The sequence below is a fragment of the Mobula hypostoma genome, chromosome 25, assembly GCF_963921235.1.
Source record: "Mobula hypostoma chromosome 25, sMobHyp1.1, whole genome shotgun sequence".
NCBI lineage: Eukaryota > Metazoa > Chordata > Chondrichthyes > Myliobatiformes > Myliobatidae > Mobula > Mobula hypostoma.
Window position 1 is genome coordinate 12,573,098 of NC_086121.1, and position 18,706 is coordinate 12,591,803.

The 18,706-nt window shown below is 43.9% G+C and overlaps 1 long non-coding RNA gene across 2 annotated transcripts in view; it reads right to left on the bottom strand.

Moving 5' to 3' along the window:
• Positions 1-1,428: 1,428 nt before the first annotated feature.
• Positions 1,429-18,706, bottom strand: part of LOC134337869 (uncharacterized) — a 54,553-nt gene continuing 37,275 nt past the window's right edge. Inside the window, exons 1-3 of one of the 2 annotated variants that reach the window (XR_010016100.1) lie at positions 11,631-11,719; positions 6,978-7,379; positions 1,429-1,547 (exon numbers count right to left, since the gene is read on the bottom strand). This is a non-coding gene — a long non-coding RNA (uncharacterized LOC134337869). Of the gene's footprint in view, positions 1,548-6,977; positions 7,380-11,630; positions 11,720-18,706 lie in introns of those variants that run through there. The other variant, XR_010016099.1, reaches the window with a different exon arrangement.

An 18,706-nucleotide genomic window follows, 5' to 3' on the forward strand; every position in this document is an offset into this window, starting at 1 on the left:
GAATTCATTTTAACCTCACATCTGCAGTCTAGGTAATCTTTCTCACACCTGTTGCTTAAAAATCTATCCATGCTGCATTAGCCATATCCTAGGATTTGACACTTTAATGACAAGGGTTCCAACATCACATGACCATATAAGAGAAAATAAACCTCACTTCATCTCTGTTTTATGGGGTGACATCTTATTTGTTGAACAGTGACCCCAAGTTCTAGATTCTCACATCAATGAAAGCGTAACCTGAACAAGAGGTTAATTCCCAATTCCATTTGCAGCCACAAAGCTTTTCCAAGCAACCAAGAATCAAATTATTTGTTCTAGTTAGTCATATCCATTCCAAACAATGATTTCTCCAATTTTGTTGGAACTTTCCAACTCACCTTCAATTTATCTTACTCATATAATGTTTGATAAAACAACTATTTATAAAATGTCTTTACTTTCCACAGACTCAGGTTTCTGTTATGGTTACTATTCCTTTATTGTCCATGTGTGTGGCTGCCTGTACACCACAATTCCTTCTAAACAGAATAAAAAGACAATACTACAGACTTCTGAGCATCATGGAGCCATTCCCCACGCGACTATGCTCGTCATCACGAGATGAAGGTGACTCGTCCCTTTAAGACGCTAGCAGTGCCAATGCTTTGTTCAGAACCTTCTCAAGGTGTGGAACAACATCAGGACCAGGTATAAACAAGCAAGAAAATCACCATTTTATGAAGACACGCAGATGCCCAATTCATTGCTGACATCTTGTCAGCCCCACAGATTCTTATGGAGTAGAGGTAAGGCGTAAAGACTTAAGTAATCCAAAAAGCTAAATAGAATGAAGTCATCTAGGTTAGAGAATCTCATTCCTCTTCAATCCATTGTCTGTTTTGGATCTGCTTCAAAAGTTATGCTGCATAAATGGTAACTAGAAAATAATTTAAAATATCTATTACATGTTTACTCGTAACTGGAAAATCCTAACTCCAGACACCGAGACTATATGCTAACTGGGAACATTAACCAAGTGATGGAAGTCATATGGTCATTTAACATCCACCGGGTCTCCTCCCCTCCCCACCTCAAAACAAATCATGATTTCTGAGATAATTCCAGTATTCTTGCTTGCCTAATCTTTATTCTTATTAGTTGCTTTTTTGTGAAGATAATTCCTCTCCTTTTGTATTGTGGAACTAAAACAAACATTGATTTTGTACTTCATAGTTTTACTTATTCTTAATTTTCCATGCTTCTCAGTAGGAGTAATCCATTTATCCTGACATGTGACATCCTGAGCAGATGATGAAGGCTTCTCCACCTCATGAACTAACTTCAATCAAAAAATAACACAGCTTATTGTAGCTGAGTGCTGAAATGGCTTCTTCCACAGACTTGGTGATGTAATTCATGTTCTTACTTGGATTGGAGTGAGGGAGCATGCTCTCTTGGAGGTCCCATCCTTCATGGTTAAATCAAGGTTCCACCTCCCTTCTGCAAGGAAGCAGGCATCTGGGGATCTGATGGAAATTTCTGCCTCTTTAGCAGCCATAGTTGAGCTACCAGAAAAAAGGATAGTCGGTATAAGCTGTGGGCAACATAAGGAGTGTTTTATGTTGTGCTTTGAACAGCACTGCAGCATTCTGGGAAGCTTCACTAACTATTCTGTTCAGTACCCGTTCAAATGTTAGTGCACTAGTGGTGGATAAACACATTTACTCAAGAAACTGTCCATCTGCTGCCTTTATTGCTTATTATTATAGCCAAAAGGTGGCCAAGTTGTTAAGGTGTCGGTCTAGTGATCTGAAGGTCACTACTTCAAGCCTCGGCTGAGGCAATGTGTTGGGTCCTTGAGCGAGGCACTTAACCACACATTGCCAATCTGTATGGGTCCTAGTGCTCTTCCCTTGAACAACATTGGTAGCCTGGAGAGGGGAGATTTACAGAATGGGCAACTGCTGGTCTTCCATACAACCTTGCCCAGGCCTGTGCCCTGGAAATCTTCCAAGACGCAAATCCCTGGTCTCACGAGACTAACGGATGCCTATGAATATAGCCAGAAGGTGGTGAATCTATTGCCACAGGCAGCAGTGGAGGTCAGAGGTTGTATTTAAGACGGAGGTTGATAGATTCTTGATTAGTCGGGGCATGAAGGGATATGGGCAGAAGGCAGGAGATTGGTGCTGAGAGGGAAATGGATCAGCCATGATGAAACGGCAGAGCAGACTTGTTGGGCCAAATGGCCTACTTCTGCTCCTATATGTCTTATTACGCGGAACAGTAGCTGAGCGGTTAGTGCAATCTCTTCACAGCGTCAGCAATCAGCCAGCAGGGTTCTATTCCCACCGCAGTCCTTAAGGAGCTTATCTTTTCTCCCTGTGAAGGTGTGGGTTTCCTCTGAATGCTCCGGCTTCCTTCCACATTCCAAAGATGCATGTTTAGGGCTAGTAAGTGTGGGCATGCTGTGTTGTACCGTAAGCATGGTGACACTGGCGGGCTTCCCCCAGTACACCATAGCCGATTTAATTTGGCACCGTGACACATTTCACTGTATGTTTTGATGTACATGTGAAAAATAAAACTAAACTTTATCTTAATTGTATAAACTATTGTTAACATCAGCTTCTAATGAATGAAAACTTATTCTCTCTCGCAATTTTGAATTGTTACTTAAATTGGGCTTCGGGGCCTTGGATTTGTTGGATGCTGAAATGTGACTTTTTATTTAGCAACTGAAATACTTGGTTGTCTTAAACTGATGTGCCTGTGAAAACTGATGGCCACCACAATGACTGAATGGAGCTAATGGGGTTACTGTAAACGCCGTCCTGTGGCTTTAGACTGTGAAGCAGCAGTATTTACTGTGCAATAACATTGCCACTCCTATACACTATCAGGCTTACCCTAGAAGGTTTCAGGGAGTTCGGAAAATTTAAGTACTATCACTCAAATTCAAAACTGCATTAAAGTTGCTATTAATGAAAAAAAGCCACATTTAAATTAACGAACCAAGGGTCTGCTTATTGATGTAAAATTAACTTCTGTTGCAGCAAGAGGTTTGTGGTCTTCATTAAGTCAACTTAACTTCCACATCCACTGCAACATCGTTCACTAATCCATTATTACAATGCAGAAAGCATAAGATCATCTGAGCACAGCAGGTAGTTCTTTGGGATTAACTTTCTATAAATATCCAAGGAGACGAGAGTTACAGAGGCATACAGTATGGAAACATCCTCTGTGGTCCAACCGGTTCATGCCAACCAAAATGCCCTTCTAAGTCAGTCCCATTTGCCTGCATTTGGTTTGCACAGTTTGTTGTCTTTTGCACTCTGATTGAACCCTCTAGCTGGGCAGTCTTTCGTTGATTTTTCTATAGTTAATAGGCTATAGATTTGTTGAGTATGCCCACAAGAAGATGAATCTCAGGGTTGTATGGGGTGACAGGTACGTACTTTGATAATAAAATTTACTTAACCTTTCCTACTCATGAACATATCCAACAGTCTTTTAAATCTTTTTAATGTACCTGTCTCAACTCCTTCCTCTGGCAGCCCATTCCATATGTGCAACATCCTCTGGCTGAAAAAGTTTCCCCTCAAGTTCCTATTAAAGTTTATCCCCTCTCACCTTAAAACTATGTTACCCAGTTCTTTATTCCCTAAGCCTGGGAAAATGACAGTGTGCATTCTACAAATGTATTTAATATATAAAGATATAGCGTGGTCTTATACATATCAAGATCATATTTAATTTATTGATTTTTTTTAACTTTATTTAGAGATAAGCATGGTAACAGACCATTCTAGCTCAATGAGCATGCATTGTCCAGTTATGCCAGGTTTGATACACTGATGCCTGGCTCTTACATTTAACATAACAGGCAGTTAATTTGGATACAGACATAAAGAAACTAGGCAAAAATAAGAGGGTCAGATACCCATCTGTGGATGGAGAGCAGTGAACACAAGGACTGTTGGCCTCCCTATGAATGAGAGTTGCCAAGTCGAGAGTGTGAGGTCCTGTCATCAGCGAGTCCTGGGGACAATACCAAAGATCGAAGCCCGAAGATTAATTGGAAGTCTAGAGGTCAAGGCCTGATAGCCGATGCCCTGGGTCCGTGAGTCGGTAAGTACACTGGGGAACCCAGCAACCCAGTGCCTGCAAGTCCACGAGTTCACTGGAGGCTGGACGCTCAGCGGTGGACGGGAGGGAGGAAAGGGGCTTGTTTGGCTGCTGTTGTTTCATTGTAGTATTCTGTTGCTGTTGCTTGTGTTGTTATGCTGAACATTGTGGGTACGTTGGCACCGGAGTGTGACACTTGCAGTCTGCCCCCAGCACATCCTTAGATCGTGTTGCTTGTTAATGCAACAATCCAAACAATGCATTTTGCTGTGTGTTTGGATGTACTGTATGTGAGATAAATAAATGAATCTAAATCTGAAACTTGGAATTTACAAGCACATACTGACCTCTAATTGATTTTAGTACAATCACAAGCTAATTCCACACTTTGCATTCCCATCAAGTACTAGAGTATTGGTTTTAAAGAGACACAACAGTTGCACATTTGGAAGCCACAACCAAATTTTCTCTGAGCAATGCTATTGGAAATTTTCTACTGCATTTAAAAACAACAAATTAAATCTAGTAACTAAATAGTTAATGACTTTGAAATTATAACAGTCCAAACTTCTAGTCCAGAACTTTTTTTGTATACTTCAAACATCAGACCTGTTCCTGCCTTGGAAACTAAACATAAATCTATTCAGAGTCAGAATCACGTCTAATATCACTGGCATATGTTGTGAAATTTATTGTCTTTGCAGTAGCAGTACGATGCAGTACGTAATAATAGAAAAAAAACATTAATTACAGTAAGTTAATGCGGTATGTATATTAAAGAGTTGAATTAAATAAGTAATGCAAAAATAGAAATAAAAAAGTAATGAAGTAGAGTTCATAGGGTTTGATGTCCATTTAGAAATCAGATAGAAGAGGGGAAGAAGCTGTTCCCCTTGAGTGTGTGCTTCAGACTTCTGTACCTCCTTCCTGATGGTAGCAATGAGAACAAGGCATGACCTGGGTGATGGGGATCCTTAACGACGGATGCTACCTTTTTGAGGCATCACTCCTTGAAGATATACTGGATACTATGGAGGCCAGTGCCCATGATAGAGCTAAGTTTACAACTCTCTGCAACTTTGTTCGATCCTGAGCAGTAACCCCCCACACCCCCCCCATACCAGGCAGTGATACAGTCAGTTAGAATGCTCTCCATGGTACAACTGTAGAAATTTAAGAGTGTTTTAGGTGACATACCAAATTTCCTTAGACTCCTACTGAAATACAGCAGCTGTCGTGTCTTCTATGTAGCTGCATCAATATGTTGGGCCCAGGTTAGATCCTTAGAGATATTGACACCCAGGAATTTGAAGTTGCTTTCTCTTTCCATTTGTGATCCTTCATCTTATCCTTTCTGAAGTACATTCTAGAAATGTATTTAATATACCAAGATATAGCATGGTCTTATACACATCATGATCATACTTAATTTGATTTAATTCATTGATTTTTAATTTTATTTAGCAATACAGCATGGTAACAGACCCTCTGGCCCAATGAGCCAATTACCCTGGATATGTGCCAAACTGAGATGTGTAAGGCTCCTCCCCCTCCCGCTAAAGGAGTACCATCGAGAACATCCTGCCCGGCTGTGTTATTGTATGCTACAGACAATGGCAAAGCCTCGGATTGCAAGACTTTACAGAGAATCGTCGGGGTCTCCCTTCCCCCAGTTGTGACATTTTATTTATTTATTGAGTTTCCACATGGAATAGGCCCTTCCAGCCCCTTGAGCCACACCACCCAGCAAATACCATTTTTTAACCTTAGCCTAATCACGGGATAATTTACAATGACGAATTAACCTAACAACCGGTATGTCTTTGGACTCTGAGAGGAAACCAGAGCACCCAGAGGAAACCTACACGGTCAGGGGGAGGACGTACAAACTCCTTACAGGCAGTGGTGGGAATTGAACCCAGGTCGCCTTACTGTAATGCAGTGTGCTAACCGTGCTGCCCCAAGCTGGGAATGTTGCAGACGAAGGACCCACAGCGCTACTGAGGATCCCTACAAACCATCCCACCATCTCCTTGACCCACTACCATTAGGACGGAGGGACAGGAGCACCAGAACTAGGGCTGCCAGACTGAGTAACAGTTTCTTCGCTCTGGTTGTGAGACTAATAAATAACCTGCCATCCAAGGTCTTGTCACTAGGACACCAAGCTGTTTGCTATACTGTTTATTGTTTACCTGTGCTGCACACTACATACATTTTGAATTGTATTGATTAACTTACTTTTGATTTACATGCTCTGTGTGTGATAAATGCTTTGTGGGTGCACCATGGTCCGGAGGAACATTGTTTGTTTCCACATATGTACAGTCAGGTGACAATAAACTTAAACTTGAACCTACACACATATGATCAATTAACCTCCTCACCCATACGTCTTTGGAATGTGGGAGAAAATCAGAGCACCCAGGGAACATGGAGAGAACATACAACCTCCTTACAGACAGTGGCAGGAACTGAACCGGGGTTGATGGTGCTGTAATAGTGTTTTGCTGACAGCTGCATGACCTTGCCAACTACGCGCCCCTCCACCCCCATCACATGATCTTGTTTTTATTATCTACCTTCCAACCCAAAAAAATTCTGGAATTCCATCCCAAAATGTCTCCGGATTTCCTTCTATAAAGCTTTTCCATTAATCCACATCACGGATGAAGATTTTACTCACCTGCTGTTAGCTAATTCCTTCACTAATTTAGTTTGATAACATTCTTGCAAGCTGCCGTTGTACACTTTGCTGTGGGACTGCATGTTGTTGTTCTTCGGAATGATTAATTCCAATTCTGAATGAAGCATGCTTCAGGCTAGTTTAGTATGCCAGAGTAATTAATAACGTGTTTGTTTACCTTAATCACAGTATGTGGGGCATCTGCTCTGTTCCCTCAGTTGTCCAGTGTAGATAATCACAGTTTGTAGAGTATCCAGTCTGTTCTGTAAATTGCCAGGTAGAGAATGGAGAAGGGACACAAGTACCATCTCACTTGTGACACATTGTCATCAGCGTTAAAAGTCATTGACAGTGAGTCTAATTTGACACCAATACTTTTATTACCTCATTTGCTGAAACATTCTTCACAGCTGTTTCACACTTGCTTAAGCATGTGTAAATGGTTAATTAGCTCACAGAAAGGCATGTTGCTGAGAAGCAATTGATGCCTAATGTTTGCAAGTTTTCTTGTGGTTCTATCAATTTTCTTCTCATTATATTATCCCACTGTACAGGTTTTTTTGTGACTTGCTGCTGTTGCCTGCCGAAACAATTGGAGAAGGGGTTAATTACCAGTCATCATTTAACATCAACACTTGGCATCCAGAATTGTCACTGTGATGACAATGCAATTTCAAAGTTCAAAGAAAATTTTATAATCAGAATACATATATGTCACCACATACAGCCCTGAGATTCTTTTCTCCTGCGGACAAAAGCCCAAAACGTCGATAGATGCCACCTGGCCTGCTGAATTCCTCCAATATTTTGTGTGTGTTGCAATCTATAGAATAGTATCTATAACAAGATTCAGTGAAAGATCAAGTAGAGTACAGAAGACAATACACTGTGCAAATACAAATACAAGTAAATAACAATAAACAATGAGAACATGAAATGGCAAGATAAAGAGTCCATAAAGTGAGATCATTGGTGTTGGGAACATCTCAATAGATGAGCAGGTGAGTGCAGTTGTCCCCTTTTGTTCAAGAGCCGGATGGTTGAGGAGTGGTTACTGTACTTGAACCTGGTGGAAAGAGAGTCCTTAGGTACCTGTACCCTCTACCTGATGGCAGCAGTGAGAAAAGAGCAGGGCATGGGTGGTGAAGATCTGGAATCTAGGTCTGGAATCTCATATAGATCCTTAAACTTGGAATGATTTGGACTCTTCAGCATTAACTGTGAGGCTAGATGAGGAGATCCGTCTCACTTTAAGTGGTACTGACATGAATCCTCTCAAAGTAAATTATACTTAAGTAAAAACTCTCATGTCATGTCACTCTGATATGAATAGCATCACTTTAGGTAAATCCAGGTTCATTTTTCTTACTTGCAAATGAGATTTAACCTAGAAAAATAAATCACAGGTTAACACAGCTGTGAATTTAATGACAAGATTCAAAATCTGACCAAAATTCTTTCTAGAATGCAAGATTTCAGAGCTCCAAATATCTTTGCTCTTCTATAAGGAGTTTACAGGAAACCAGTATTTCCTGAGTGAGACTTTGAGATATCCATTTGGCAGTGATGATATTGTTGCTCTGAGAATGAACATTGGGCTAACTACGCTAGGACCATGAACTATTTTCCCCAGAGATTCACTTGGAAGAAATCCAAGTAAGAGGAACCTTAGTGGATTAGTGAACGTAGTGGATTAGCTGTTTCTTGTGCCCCAATCAGGAATAGAAAAATCTCTGGGGAGAGCACATGTTTTAATTTATCTCATCCAAAATCAGACAAGAGTCAGAAAGCTATGGTGAAAATCCAGTTGAAAACCTTAATAATTCTGCATTTGATAAAGTTTCAAAAGGAAGTCCTATAGTTCAAAGCTCCAGAGATAAACTATTATCAATGGACAATAGACAATAGGTGCAGGAGTAGGCCATTCGGCCCTTCGAGCCAGCACCAACGTTCACTGTGATCATGGCTAATCATCCACAACCAGTACCCTTTTCCTGCCCTCTCCCCATATCCCTTCACTCCACTATCTTTAAGAGCTCTATCTAACTCTTTTTTGAAAGAAACCAGAGAATTGGCCTCCACTGCCTTCTGAGGCAGAGCATTCCACAGAACCACAACCCTCTGTGTGAAAAAGTTTTTCATCAACTCCATTCTAAATTGTCTACCCTTTATTCTTGTAGCAAAGAAATCAGTTGTAGCCTGTCTGAATGATTACCGTCCCATTGCCCTGACCCCCAGAGTGATGAAATGTTTTGAATGGCTTGTCAAGCCTCATATCACAGCCAGCCTCCCCTCATCACTGGATCCTCTGCAGTTTGCTTATCGTCCAATTCGCTCTATGGAGGACGCAATATCCACCACATTGCACACAGTTCTCTCTCACTTGGACAACAAAGACACTTATGTCAGAATCCTGTACATTGATTTCAGTTCAGCGTTCAATACCATCATCCTGCAGAGACTAGTGGAGAAACTGTCGCTGCTTGGCCTTAATACTGCCTTGTGTGGCTGGATTCTGGATTTCTTGACAGAGAGACCACAGTCAGTCCGTGTTGGCAGGAACATCTCTGACTCCATCACAAATTTGCTGATGATACCACAGTGGTGGGGCTCATCAGCAAAAATGATGAAACAATGTACAGGGAGGAGGTCAAATACCTAGAGAGCTGGTGCAGTGATAAACAATTTGATGCTTAATGTCACCAAAACCAAGGAGATGATCATCGATTTCAGACGGTCTCAGCCTGAGCACACACCCTCAGCATCAGTGGCTCCACAGTGGAGAGAGTGGAAAACATCAAGTTCCTTGGGGTGCAGATCTTGGACAATCTCACCTGGTCCAGGAACACCACTGGGATTGTGAAACGGGCCTGGCAGAGATTGCACTTTCTGAGGAAGCTTAAACAAGCATCACTCCCCACTAACACCTTAACTACATTCTACAGAGGCGTGGTTGAGAGTGTGCTGACCTTTTGCATCACAACCTGGTACTCCAGCTGCAGTGCTGTCGACAAAAAAGCCTTGCAGAGGGTGGTTAGGGGAGCAGAGAAGGTTATTGGGGTCTCCCTACCTTCTGTCCAAGACCTCTTTCAGAGTCGATGCCTCCAGAAGACACGGTACATCATTAAAGACCCCTCACACCCTCTCCATGAACTGTTTGTTCTTCTGCCATCAGGCAAACGTTACAGGAGCATCAAAACTAAAACCACAAGGCTACTAAACAGCTTCCTCCCACAGGCAGTCAGACTGCTAAATAGCTGCTCTACCTGACTCTGCTTTGGACACTTTTAACTTGCACTGGACACTTATAACTGATTTTAACTAACATGTGGCTGTTGTGTTTTACTATTTATTATTATGTTTATTATTTAGTGTTGCGTTTGTTATGTTATGATTGCACTGCTCCTGAGAAATGCTGTCTCATTCTGCCCTGCAGAGCTGATGTACGGTTAGAATGACAATAAAGTTGTTTGAATCTTGAATCTTGAATCTTAAACTGTGGCCCCTGGTTCTGGACTCCCCCAACATCGGGAACATGTTTCCTGCCTCTAGCGTGTCTAATCCCTTAATAATCTTGTATGTTTCAATCAGATCCCCTCTCATCCTTCTAAATTCCAGTGTATACAACCCCAGTTGCTCCAATCTTTCAACATATGACAGTCTCGCCATCCCGGGAACTAACCTCGTGAACCTGCACTGCACTCACTCAATAACTAGAATGTCCTTCCTCAAATTTGGAGAACAAAACTGTGCACAATACTCCAGGTGTGGTCTCACCAGGGCCCTGTACAACTGCAGAAGGACCTCTTTGCTCCTATACTCAACTCCCCTTGTTATGAAGGCCCACATGCCATTAGTTTTCTTCACTGCCTGCTGTACCTGGATGCTTACTTTCAGCGACTGATGCACAAGGACACCTGGATCTTGTTGTATTTCACCTTTTCCTAACTTGACACCATTCAGATAGTAATCTGCCTTCCTGTTCTTGTCACCAAAGTGGATAACCTCACATTTATCCACATTAAACTGCATCTGCCATGCCTCTGCCCACTCACCCAGCCTGTTCAAGTCACTCTGCATTCTCATAACATCCTCTTCAAATTTCACACTGCCACCCAGCTTTGGGTCATCTGCAAATTTGCTAATGTTACTTTTAATCCCTTCATCTAAATCATTAATTTATATTGTAAATAGCTGCGGTCCCAGCACTGAGCCTTGAGGTACCCCGTTAATCACTGCCTGCCATTCTGAAAAGGGCCCATTAATCCCTACTCTTTGTTTTCTGTCTGCCAACCAATTTTCTATCCATGTCAGTACCCTTCCCCCAATACTGTTTGCTCTAATTTTGCACACTAACCTCCTATGTGGGACCTTATCAAAGGCTTTCTGAAAGTCCAGGTACACTACATCCACTGGCTTTCCCATATCCATTTTCATAGTTACATTCTCAAAAAATTCCAGAAGATTAGTCAAGCATGATTTCCCCTTCGTAAATCCATGCTGACTTGGACCTATCCTGCCACTGCTATCCAAATATGCCACTATTTCATCTTTTATAATTGATTCCAGCATCTTCCGCACCACTGATGTCAGGCTAACTGGTCCATAATTGCCTGCTTTCTCTCTCTCTCCTTTCTTAAAAAGTGGGATAACATTAGCTACCCTCCAATCCACAGGAACTGATCCTGTATCTATAGAACATTGGAAAATGATTACCAATGCGTCCACGATTTCTAGAGCCATCTCCTTAAGTACCCTGGGGTGCAGACCATCAGGCCCTGGGGATTTATCAACCTGCAGTCCCATCAGTTTACCCAACACCATTTTGTACCTGATGCGAATTTCCTTCAGTTCCTCTGTTACCCTAGGTCCTCTGGCCACCAATACATCTGGGAGATTGTTTGTGTCTTCCCTAGGGAAGACAGATCCAAAGTACCTGTTCAGCTCGTCTGCCATTTCCTTGTTCCATTATCCTTGGCAACAGGTAAAATACTAGTTTAAAAAATAGAAATAAAATATTTATTTTTAGATTATGAGAACACTCAGTCCTCTTTCATTGTCATTTAGAAATGCATACATGCTTTAAGAAATGATACAATGTTTCTCCGGAGTGATATCACAGAAAACAAGACAGACCAAAGACTAACACTAACAAAACCACATAATTATAACATATTGTTACAGCAGTGCAAAGCAATACCAGAATTTGATAAAGAACAGACCATGGGCACACTAAAAAAAAGTTCTCAAAGTCCCGAGTCGATCGACTCCCGAGTCCCCGATAGCAGGCGGCAAAGGGAGAAACTCCCTGCCATAAACCTCCAGGCACCGTCAACTTGCCGATACCTTGGAAGCAGCCGACCCCAGCCAACCCTGAGTCCATCCGTCCGAAAATTCCGAGCTTTCAACCAGCCTCTCCGATACAGCCTCCCAAGCGCCATCCTCTGCCGAGCGCCTTCAACCTCTCCCCGGCCGCTGAAACACGCAAAGCCGAGGATTTCGAGGCCTTCAGCTCCAGAGATTCCGGTTACCACACAGTAGCAGCGGTAGCAAAGCAGGCATTTCAGAAGTTTTCCAGATGTTTATTTAGAGATACAGCATTGCAGCGAATTCATCTGGTCAAATGAGCTTCACACCACCCAATTACGTCCATATGAGCTTCACACCACCCAATTACGTCAAATAAATATGACTATTTATTTATGTATTGAGATACAGCATTGGACAGGCCCTTCCAGCCCTTCGAGCCACAGCGCCCAGCAATTTCCCGATTTAACCCTAGCCTAATCACGGGACAATTTACATTGACCAATTAACCTACTTACCAGTACGTCTTTGGACTGTGGGAGGAAACCGGAGCACCCGGAGGAAACCCTCATGGTCACGGTGAGAACGCACAAACTCCTTACAGGCTAGCAACCCATTGAACCCGGGTTGCTAGCACTGTGATAGTGTTACAGAAACCGCTACGCTATCTGTGCCAATGGAGTAAATTTCCAAAGGTGGGGGTTTTCAATGATCTGCTTACTTGATTGAATAACTGCAAGTGTATCTAAGATGTACCATACATTAGAGAATATGTATGAATGTTCACAATTCCATTCTAGGTAAATGGGATAATCTTATACGTCCACAAAATTGACCAAATCCACAAAATCATTAAACTTTTTCTGACATTATGAACAAGTCCTTAGGTTATCAGTAAGGCTCTAGCTCCAGTTGAGAAGTTACATCGGTAAAAAGATCAGAATTCAAAAAAAAACTGTAAATGCTAGAAATATAAAAACTGGAAGCACTGGGCACATTCAACAGATCAGCTAGCATCTGTAGAAATGGAGAATGAGTTATGTTTCAGATCAAAGAATCTGTCAGAGCTGACAAAGGAAAACAAGGCAAGTTAGGTGCTTAAATCTCCAAGAGGACCACAATCTCATCATTGGGTTTGCTGCACTTTATTTTATTCTGCAACCTTATATTTTTTTATCTTGTCTAGCTCAATGTACTCTGTAATCAATTGATCTGTATGAACAATATGCATTGTACCGTGATACATGTGATAATAATAAACCAATTGCAATTCCAAATTGTTAAAATGAAATCCTTGTGCAATTACTCTTTTGAATGTGTTTTTTCTCCACTGACCACTGTTGATGTGTTGGGTTGAGTTGTAATTCTGCTGAAACGCTTCAGAAATTATTCAGACTAATGGCAGTCTGTCAACTGCATTAGCCTGGCATTAGTGTGTTTATTATAGCAATGCTCAGAGTTAGGTCTTTACCATTAAATTGTTCTCCAATAAAATGTGCTTTATTGATTCTTCTCAAACATTTGAATACAAACCACTTGAAACAATAGGTATTATTAAGATATTATGTGCCTACTTTAAATGAGATTTTTTTCTACTTGATAGCATGACTTGTGATTGGCATTAAGCTCCCACTAAAGGAGTTATACTTTGCAAGGTTTCTAGCCAAGTTAAAGTGTTACAATCATACATGGTTTGAATCTCTATGACTGTGTTAAGGTGACAATTTTTTTTATCCTGAAAGATAGGTATTGTATGCCATAAAGCTTTTGTCTGGTTTTAGGCCATTGTCTAGCACAGCACAGGAGCAGGCTCTTGCACCCCACTAGAACTCCTGACCCTCCAGGAATAGTCAATGAAGAGAAAAGGTAAGGAGTCTTACTTGACCAGGCGTTCCTTGTGGTTCTGATCTCCACCTATCCGTGGGGTCCACCTGATCTGCTATGGTTGGTCTCTGGTTGCTGGAGAGTTATCACCCCTACATATTTGGAGCACCTGACCCTTCTCAGGTTCCTCATCCCATTGGCTCAAGGTCACCTGACCTACCTAGGTCACCTTCTTACTGGTTCTACAATCAGTGTTGTTTCATAGTTCTGTCCACCCCAGCCTTGTGTGTTTGTGTCTTTCAAGTCTGACTGGTCCAAGCCTGTTAAATGAGGCGACCCAGACAGAGTCTAACGAGATTACTGAGTGCTTCTTCGTTAGATCTGGCATTCTACATAATATGTAAGCTCACTCATCTGAGAATGGTCTCGGGTTTAACAGGCCATTACCTGAAGCTCCTTGTGTCCACACTCAATTGCTCTGATTAGATTATCCCAGAACAAAAATCAGTTCTGCGTTCACAAAATGGGGGTGGAGGGGAGCAAAGACAATTGGTTTTTCCGCTTCCCCTGTCCTTGATTCATCAAGTCCACTAATTTGTAGACTGTAGTTTCTTCTGGCCAACATCTCCCTCTTCTTGATCCAAAGATATTTATCTTAGGATCATTATCCTCCTCTCATTCAGCTGACTGCCCATAGGACTGCCATGGAACCCCAGTAGGTACCCCAGCGACCTGCTCCCACTAATTCTAATAATTCTCTTTTCCTTCTATTTTTGACTGGCTTAAACTCACTCCTGCTTAGTTGTCGCTCGATAAGGTGAGTAAATAATTGCTTCACTGTAGGTGAGCACTATTCAGGCACTGTTATTTCAGTTAGATTAAGGATTTCCTGTGCATGCTGGTACCCTGGTACCAAAGTGACAAATTCCCCTGTATCTCCTAACACTAATTCTACCTGGGTAGAATTACGCTGGGTCTCACTACATTTAGGCTGTGGTGTAGTTTCTGTCACTTGTGGATGTAGAGTAGTGATTTTTCTAAAGGTTTTGAAAACCTGGAGAGGTTCTGGACCCTGACAAAAACTCTTCTCCGTGTCCTTTAGAGTTTCACCATTTTACTCTCCCCGTGTACTACATTCTCCCAGGGTGAGCCACAAACGCCTGTGCGAATAACTGTATCACCTAAGCTAAGACATAACAGTAAATAAACTTGAACATCCCACAGTTATCCGATGAAAGCATTTTAACACAAGAACTACAAATAGTTCTGGTCATTAAGAATGCTGGGGTGGCCTGTCAACCATGTCCCTCCCATAACACCACCCTGCCCCCACCTGAGGGGTCAGCCATCCCCAACAACCCCCAGAGTCTACAACAATGCCCAACTGTGGTGGGTCGATGCTGCCGCCTGGGCAGTTGGGGTGGGGGGAGGTTCTGGAGCCCCCCCAGGGGATGCACTGTTTGGTGAAGCAAGAGGCAGGGCAGCTGGTGTGTCACTTTCTTGCTTCAGCCTCGCGGGGTCAGTGGTGGCCAGGACCAATATGGTGCCAGACGGTCCTGGTGCAGCACGATTGCCTTCTGCCGCTCAGGCAACCACCACCATATACCACATTGGAGATGTGGTTGAACACCGCACCTTCTTCCAGGAGGGACAGTAGACCCATATCGGGGCCCCCCTCCATGTACTGCTGTATTGACACCCCAGACTGGCGGCCCTGCCCCTTCAGGGATGTGCAAGCATCCCAGCAGTACACGAACATCTCCACGTTCTGCCTGTACCCAGGCCAATAGAAACACTCGCGCAACTTACCCAGTGTCTTGGTGACCCCGAAACGGCCAATCCCCACCAGCCTGTGCACCGACTGCAGCATTGTGGCGCAGAACCCCCGGGGAACCACCAGCTGCAAGAGATGTCTGTCGCTGTCGGAACAGCAGCCCTTCGTGCACCTCCAGCGATCCCCACTGAGAGTGTGGGGTTCTGGTCTCTGGAACCAGGGTGGAGAGCCCTGCCTACTCCAGCCGCCATCCCATGCTCAGCCAGCCCCTCATCCGGGACAGCACTGGATCGCTCACCTGCTCGCTGGGCAGCTGCTGGTCAATGGTGGTGGGGGTTCTAACTCGCCACCACCTGCCACTTGAAGTGCCACACCATTGCTTGCCCCCACTTCCTCTGTGCTGCGTTGCGCACTGCGGGATGTGCTGCCCTGCAACTGGTCACGGTGAGACTGATGGTGGTTGCTGCTTCTCCTGTCTGGTCCTCTTCCTGGAGCGGCCCTGCCGGAGAGCCACGGCTTCAGCGTCTAGGTAGCGTGCTGCTCCCGCCACAGCCACACGGGTCCCCCAGCAGTTCAGCAAATCCCTGATGTCGGCTTCCCATACCTTGTGCTCCACTCTGTTTTCTCCCCACTGCGATGCTCGGCCACCTCTTCCCTCTCAACGCCCAGCTAGACCGCCATTGTTGTCACCCAGGCGGGAATGGGTGACCCATGTTGGAGAGGACTTGCAGACGGTGATGGTTGACCCCCATGTCCGCCAACGCACGGCACTTGATGCCCCTCACCACGCAGTCTTGCTCTTCACCCAAGTGACCCACCCAGAGAGGCGACAGTGGAGAGATTCTGCTGGAGGTCTCGGGCAGCGCCGCCCAGCGGGCATTTCCCGATGGCTGCGCCAGGATGTGACATGGCGCTGGGGCAGGGCAGTCTCTGGCCAAATGGCGTGCCTTGACACAGCGGTAGCAGAGATCGTTCCAAGGCATGCGGCAGGGCAGCGCTGGTTGGACCTGTCTCCTGGGCTCCTCCTCGTCAGTTCCCTCCTCCGTCTTGGTGAAACGAGCCCGGGCTTGCAGTGTGCGGGAACACCTTGGAGCTAAAATTACTTCTGCCCTCTCCGCTTCTGCCAGCGATGATGGCGATGTCAGATGAATGTGCTGCCGAAGGTGGTCCGGCGTTAATGCCTTTACAAAGACGTGGAGGGCAAGCTCTTTCTGGGCACCAGGGTAGCCATGCCGAGCACAGTGGCAGAGATCTGCTGCAGACGCTACCAGGCTCATTGTTTCCTCCAACGGCCTCCAGTACCATGACAAGGGCCCCGTAGTCACGCCGCCCAGCCAGCACTAAGTCGAGGAGGGCCTGCAGGGCATCTCCCTCCATGCTAAGGCAAGATGCACCGCCGTCTAGGTGGAGCTCCACCTGTTGTGCCACACAGCAAGTTTGACTTGCGCCGCGTAAGGCTCCAGGCCATTGGTACCCTTGTTTCTGGGCAGCTTAAGGGTGGACCTCGTAGAATGAATTACTGGGGCCCGTTGGTCTTTCTCTTGCTCTGGCGGCGTCGGTGGTGCCTGCCACCTTGCCCGTCCTCCCGTGGCTGTGGTCTCTTGTGTTCCCCGCTGCGGGTCGCGAGGGAGTCAGGAGATGCGCTCTGCCATGTTCCCTGGGTTGGGGAGCCTGGTTATGCTCACTCCATCGGGGTTCCCTGAGAAGGCACGATGCTCGGTTCCCAGGTCCTCCCTCCAGGTTCCGCCTTCATGAGCCCGGTCCGGGGATGTAGGGGAGGGATGCTGCTCAGTCCCTTGAACTTATTCCCTGGATCTTAAGGTGCTCTGTCCGACATCATAGCTCTTCAATCTCACCATCAATTTCTAATCCCTCTCCTGACACCAATGTGGTGAGATTTTGGTCCGTGATGACAGACGAGGAAGCTCATTCAACTCAACAACTGTTTTTATTGTGATAAACACAAAAACAGACCAGGTGCTATGACCTGGGAAAGGAACCCACTCAGACACATACAGGTGGGGGGAGGTAATTACTATACACCCTGGTTACAGTCAGTGTGACCCACAAACCCAGCCTATAATGTAATAATAAATTAACTTGAACATCCCACCATAATCCACAAATGCATTTTAACACAGGAACAACAGAATAGTGTTGCTCATTAGGAATATTAGGAATGCTGGAGGGCTGTTGACAACACCCCCCTCCCAGTATATTAATATATTAATTCTGATTTTTGCAAATAGTATAAATCACATGATTTAGATTGTTCTTTCGTTTTGCAGTTTTCAAGTTTTCCTGTCTATTATCCCCGGTTTACTATAGGGTTCCATTCCTCAGAAACGTCTAAACAGTGATTTCTTTGTAGATGTCCATTTTCTACAGCAACCCATATTGTATTGCTCGACAGCCACTTGTTATAATTTGTTCATTTTATTGAATAATGGCCCTAATACTGACTATAATTAAGCTAATGGAATATATACTATACTCATCAAAAATACTCTGAACCATTCTATTATTCTCATTATAATTACTAGCTTGAAAAATGCTTTAAAGCTTAAAAATGTGTAAAGTTGATTTCCAAAAGGCAGATCATTCATAACCCAAGGACCCCCTGTATAGCGAAGCCAAGATTAACATTATCCTTAAAGTTAATAATATGGTTCTGAATTCCAAGCAGGAGATTTGTATGACTGGTATTCGCTAACCCCATGAGATTTTAAAGAAGAGCATGGGATACTTCCAGAATTGTGCCAATGTTTAATGCTGAGTGTCATTCTCCAAATTGAAATTTGATGGTTAGCTATTTCTGGGAATTTGCTAGGTGATGTGTAAATAGAGACTTCATAGAATTATGGATATTGTGTGTTATTCATTCTTGGCCATGGCAGGGAGAGTTTTTTTCCCTTCTCCCGTCTGCGTGAGGTGTGGGACATTCGAGAGACTTTGAACCTTTTTACTGTGCCATGGCCTGTTCTTCATCAAGTTATGGTATC